The following is a 6,571-nucleotide window of genomic DNA, read 5'->3' as shown; positions in this document are numbered from 1 at the left end:
TACGGCCGCTTTCCCCTAGTTAATCCAGATCATCCAACATGTGTTTTGTGGCCATCTATAGACTGATCCATCTATACACCAACATAAAGGCTCAGTGTAGTTGGGGTACAAGTTATAAATGTATTGCCGTATATTTATGCCTCAAACCAGCCAATTACTTTCCCCTGCTGAGAGGAAAAGACACAAGCAAAAACATTTATCCTGAAGTTGGTGCCTGATGACCAACGACATCAGTTGTAAGGGCACAAGTAAGAAACAGCAGGTTGAAGTAGTTTTATTATGTTTTTATTATTATTATAAATGATGTATTAAAGTACAATAAAGAACCCCTATAAAACGATGTCTTCTAAAGGAAATTCATAGTGCATTTAATTATAAACTGTGATGCTATTACTGCAGATTAATAGATAACATAGTAACTGAATGCAGAAATGAAGTACTAGCTTTCAATGAGCAACTCAACTCTGAACTGTAATTAATGTACTATATGTAAAAAGACAAAAACCAGAAATCGGTTTTCCCCACTGGAAGGAGCAGAACATTATCTTTCTAGGAAAGATTTGGGATAGGTATTTGTAGACTGTGGACATAGCAAATATAATGTATTTGTTTCTAAGGTCTTGAATTTTGATGGTTTAAGATCATGGTATTCTGTTTACAAAACTTAGAGATCTCCAGTTTCAGTACACAGGGTTACAGAGAAATGATTGAAATGACAATAGAAACACCAATGTCAATCGTATGTTATAAAAGGCAGAAACATTTGTAATACATTTAAACAGCTGTAAAACCCACTACTGAACACAGAAGATTGATTGTTAGTTGGTCCTCAATATTAACACAAAGGCCTTCCATTGTGTACGTTCTTAGCACACTCCCTTCCCACGTTTACTCCCCTCAGTAAAAAATCACTGACGTCATCTAGACCTATCAAAGTCGTAAGAGGAGAGAAGAATCCATAGAGTCCTCCTAAGAAAATGCTTATGGGCCATCCAATGAAGAAGAGTACGATCAGCCAAATGAGTCCCCACAGGATACAGGTACCATTCATGTTGCACCTAATGATATAATTGAATAAATTAATTCAGAAACCTCAGGTACAGACATGCTATTTATTGAAATCCTCTTAATATTTAGGTATGTTGATTTTTGTTTTAAATGCAAAGAACTACAGAGGAAAGTTTCACAAATAAAATCTAATATTTTTAGATTAGAAACTTGAAAATACATAACAATCTCCAACATGAAGAGAAAGAAATCTGGCAGACACCCACATTTTAAGATAGAACCAAAACATCATACATAATTTGGTGCATTTGAAACTTAGGTGTATTTCTGGTCTCAATCATGGTGGATCCCAAATATTGCAGCCATATTATTATATACATTATTACATACATTTCTATCCCACCCTTCTTCCCATAAGGGGACTGGGCCCAGTTATAGGGTGAATATAACTCCCTTGCTGAAAATAGTTCAATTTCCAGGCACAATTCCAAGTGCAGCTTATGACTTATAAAGTCATACTAGAGGACCTTGATATTTCTAGAGAGAACATGTATTTACGAATTTCTAGATCAGTGTTTCTCAACCTTCCTAATGCTGTGACCCTTTAATACAGTTTCTCATGTTATTGTGAACCCCAACTATAAAATTATTTTCATTGCTACTTCATAACTGTAATTTTGCTGCTGATATAAATTGTTAAGTAAATATCTAATATGCAGGAAAAGATTGGGATGGGGAAAGGAGCTTTCTAAATGAGCAAGACTACAGTGCATTGGGGGGGGGGTGCAAAGGTGGAAAGATTGGAGTGGGAAAGGGGCAAGTGGAGAAGTGGGAAAGATTGAGTTGGGAAAAGGAGCTGGGAAGTAAGGGAAAGACTGGGGTGAGAAAGAGGGGCTAGGAAAGTGGGAAACTGAGGTGGGAAAAGGGGCGAGACTGAAATGGGAAAGAAAGACTAGAACCTGGGAAAGACTAGGATGGAAAGAGAGCTGGGTAAATGGGAGAGAAGGATTGGGGTAGGAAGGGGGAAAACTAGAAAAAGGAAAGACTGGGATGGGAAAGGGATACTGGAAAAGTGGGGGAAAAACTGAGGTGGGAAGGACTGGGGAGGGAAATTGCGAGGGGGGGGGTTTCTTTCCTTCGGATCTTTGGAAGGGACTGCCTGGGAGAGCCACCTGCCTTTGTGAGGAATCTGAGGGGCTCGCGCTGGAGCAACAGAGACAGGGCTGATGTTGAGCCCCAAGGCTCCTGGCACATCTGCCTGCCTGCCCACCTGCTCTTCCTCCTCTTCGAGGCCAGCAGCAGAGCAGCCACCTGGGGTTGCCTCCTCTTCCTCCCCCCCCCCCTCCAGAAGAAAGATCCAGAAAGCAGGGCGGGGAACGGAAGCGTGGAGATGTTCCTTCCTACGATCCAGCAGTCACCTGGGGTTGCTTACTCTTTCTTTCTCCCCACCTCCAGAAGGGAGACTTGGAAAGCAGGGAGAGGAGGAGAAGAACGGTGAAAATGCCCCCTCCCATGATCCAGCAGCCGCCTGGTGTCACCTCCTCTTTCTTTCCTTGCCCTCCAGAAGGGAGACCCAGCCTCAGACTCCCCCTAAAAGGAGCGGGGGAATGAAAGAAGCCAGAAAAAGGAGCTGCTGTACAAGTTGAAGTTTGGCTTTCCCACTCTCTCCCTTCAAAATCAATCAAGCCTAAAATGATGTGTGTGTGTGTTTTGGAAATGGGTTAAGAAACAAGCCCGGACCCAGCAACCCCTGTGAAAAGGTTGTTCGGCCCTCAAAGGGGTCATGACCCACTGGTTGAGAACCATTGCTCTAGATCCTCCAATGTGATTCCATGTTCAGCTTTCAGCAGAAGTTGGCCATAATAAAGTCATGCTAAAAGGTATTCTCTCTGAGGTATTCTGTATTTCTTTATTTGCTTTTTTCACTTTTACAGTGGTTCCATGCCCTTAACCCCAGTGTAGACTCTACACTGCCATATTATCCAGTTTTAGAATGCAGATTAGCTGCATTGAACTTAATTATATGGCCATGTAGAATCATAAAATGCAGTTCAAACCGCATTATGGGTCAGGCCCGAGGCTGGATCTACACTGCCCTATATCACAGAATTTGATCCCTGATCTGCCTATCTCCTGGCGGTGTAGACTCAAATTATCCAGTTCAAAGCAGATTGGATTAGTTCCTGGGAAAAAGCGCAGTGTAGATCCAGCCTGACTGTGCTCTAGTACAAAATGGAATGTCAATTTAAATAAAATTATACCGTTTCTTTGGATTCACTCTAACCAGCCTTTTCTAGATGAGCTGACCAACTCTTCTGGCTGCAGCTGAGATATCTAGAAATAAGAAATCAACATACTGGTTGTTTTATTTCAACGAATCAACAAAATAAACTTGCACAACTTGTACAGAAGATGTTTTGTACTCATATTGCACAGTCCTCTAGCAAAGAACTCGACTAAAAGCAAACAATACAGCAATAATAAAACAGTGAATTAATTCTGAGGCTTCCCTGCTTTTGTTCCAAATTAATTCATTTGTTCCAAATTAATTAGATATTTAGTAACACTCAGATATTTGGTAAGATCCAGGCCTTACCATGTATGGGCCCTGTGTGAATTGGGCCTCGGCTCAATCCACACTGCCTTTTCAATTTTCCAGGCTCCTGGAGCCCGGAAAAACTAGAGGGCACCCACCCCCTCCCCCAAAATAAGCCCTTAAAATTTAAATCAACTTACCCAGCCATTAAGGTAGTCCTGGAGTCCAAATGGTGCATAGAAATGATGTGCCAGGAGACAAGGAAGAGGGCATGGAGGAAAATCAAACTTTGCCCCCCCCCCCATCTCCTGGTACATCATTTCTATATGCGAGGAGTACTCCTCCATACTGGATGGTGGCTGGGTAAGTTGTTTTAAATTTTAAGAGCTTCTTTTGGGGGGCTTCTGAGTGACATCCTGGTCATTAATGGAATGGGATCCAGACACTCTGCCTGGGAAAGCCCTGGTTTGGTGGCCTTTGTGAGGATAAAAACCAAAGCCAGTTTTTTAAACCCGCTCTAGGTTCATATGGGATCTAGTATTTCCCCAAGGCACCTTCAACACTGTCTGCTTTGAGCTGGATTATATGAGTCTATACAGGCATATAATCCAGTCCAAAGCAGATAATCTGAATTTTATATGGCAGTGTAGAGGGGTCCTGAGTCCCATGGGTTGCTTTGATGATTGGGGCAGAAGTATTTTTATCTGCCATATGAAATGTGGTAGGAAAAATGCAGGGTATGTCTTTCTTGGTATGTTTTTAAATTATTGATTGATTACTGATGATATGAAGCTTGAAAGTTGAAGGCAATAGAAAATGCAGGTACCAATATTATAACAAATGAAAAACTCTTATGAGTTGAGTATCCCATATCTGAAATATTTGGGACCAGAGGTATTTTAGATTTTGGGCATATTTGTTTATTTATTGGTTTGGATTTTGAAATATCTGTATTTCCGTGTATGTACATAATGAGATATCTTGGAGTTCATACTTAGGTATAAACACAAAATCAATTTCTGTTAAATAGATACCTTATACACAAGATAATTGTATAGCGTATTTTAATAATTTGGGGCATGAAACAAAATCTGTGCACACTGAACCACCAGAAAGCAAAGAGTTTTTGAACTGCCAGAAAGCTAAGCAAAACACCAAATTTGGATTTTGAAGTATTATAGATTACAGAATTCTGAACAAGGGGTTCTCAACCTGTAGCAATTTGTAAAGAAATTGTATAAACATATCAACAGTTAAAACAGAAAAGCAGGTATATTCAGATTCATGAAAATAGATCCCCACTCCCAGAATGTGTTCTGGAATGTCTCATTAGTTTAAACTGTAAAAGCAAATACATAAGAATAACCCTAAATCCAAATCAAAACAAACTTTTATTAGGCCAACCAAATTGATGAAAAATTAAATTGAATATCTTCCAAAAACTTTTATTATGCTGTAGAACAAAGTGGGGTGGAAAAAACGTAGGAAAAATATTGGATGAAGCTTAATCCATAGAGTCTGCTTTTAGTCACATGATTCAGAGACTGGGAGGAGATAGCAGACACTAATAGAATAAACTCTACTTAATGCCCAGGTATTTGCATAAATTGTATAAATCTCATTGTTTATTTTCTATTTCTATTAGAAAATGAAGAATATATCTATATATGATATCAAATATTATTTTCAAATATGTACATTATTTTTTTAAAATAAAGCTGGTATTTCAGCAGCCCCTTCCACAGAGCTATATAAAATCCCACATTATCTGCTTTGAACTGGATTATACAGCAGTGTGGACTCAGATAACCCAGTTCAAAGCAGATACTGTATATTATCTGATATTCTGTGTTATATGGCTGTGTTGAAGGGCTCAGAGTTTATGGTATCCTTTCACTTTATAGATTGTTTGGCTGCACAAATGCAAATACATGCAGTCCCCGAGTTATAAACATCCAACTTACAAATGGCTCATAATTAAGAATAGGAATGAGACAGCAGGAAGTGAGAGAAATCTACCTCTAGGAAGGGAAATTCACATCTGAAAGAGTTATCATGGGGAAAAGGTGTCTCCACAGAAGCTTTATTGCTAACCTTTGTTTCCACAGCAAGCCAAACTTTACAAAATCCAATTATAACAGGGACAGAAAATGAGGTGAAATCTTCTAAACAGGGGCATAGACAGCAAAACCAACACCACGGGGGTGTTCAAAATTCCCTGTGCTATTCAAAGCTCAAATATAAAGAAAGAAAGATAGATATATGGCTGCAGTTACATACAAATTCAACTTAGGAATAAAGAACTTATCTTGTCAGTAACTTGGGAACTGCCTGTACTTCTCTAAATGAATGGTGCAATTAATTCAACTGGCACCAAAATCATCTGTGACTATTCGTTGCAAGACAACAGATCAGCAACAAGCTTACCTTTGCTATATGTAGTGGATGGGTGGCCTTTAGAAGTCCAGGCTTTCTTTTCTAGGCATTAAAGAAAATGCAAGTAAACAAGCAAACTAATGCAGCACCCACAAGCTAAATACCACTGCAACTGTCTTACAAGCATGTCTTTGTTTCCTCTTATTCAAGTCAGCTGATACTGAAAATGTACCAGAAAGACAGCCACATGCTCAGTAAAATGAGATCATACACTGAAGCAATAGAAGGAGAGACAGGATTCATAATATGTCCCAATCAGGCACATCCTGATGAAAAAAAAAACTATATGAGGAAGTGATAGTAACTGACATTTAAATAAACCCAGCACATTTCAAAAATGTGTACTGTATTTTTGTTCCTCTTTTTAAAGTATTCTTATTTTACTGCATTGGGGAGATCTCCTTTGTTTTTCATGGTAGCTTGCTCTTAAAGCTGTCCTGTTGAAATGTCTATCTGTGGGTGCATCTATACTGTAGCATTAATGTAGTTTGAAAGTACTTTGACTGCTATAGCTCAATGCTATGGAATTATGTGAGTTGTCATTTTACAGTCCTAGGCCTTTTCTGCAAATAATGCTTGTGCCTTACCAAA

At 39.2% G+C, this 6,571-nt stretch overlaps 1 long non-coding RNA gene across 1 annotated transcript; it reads right to left on the bottom strand.

Annotated features, from left to right (window-relative positions):
- Window positions 1-269: 269 nt before the first annotated feature.
- LOC132765560 (uncharacterized) lies at window positions 270-6,201 on the bottom strand. The gene is made up of 3 exons (XR_009630420.2): window positions 5,972-6,201; window positions 3,270-3,342; window positions 270-1,058 (listed from the first exon to the last, which is right to left on the bottom strand). It is a non-coding gene; the product is annotated as an uncharacterized lncRNA (long non-coding RNA).
- Window positions 6,202-6,571: the final 370 nt, after the last annotated feature.

This window comes from Anolis sagrei, chromosome 1, assembly GCF_037176765.1.
Source record: "Anolis sagrei isolate rAnoSag1 chromosome 1, rAnoSag1.mat, whole genome shotgun sequence".
NCBI lineage: Eukaryota > Metazoa > Chordata > Lepidosauria > Squamata > Dactyloidae > Anolis > Anolis sagrei.
This window is presented reverse-complemented; position numbering and strand designations above follow the sequence as displayed.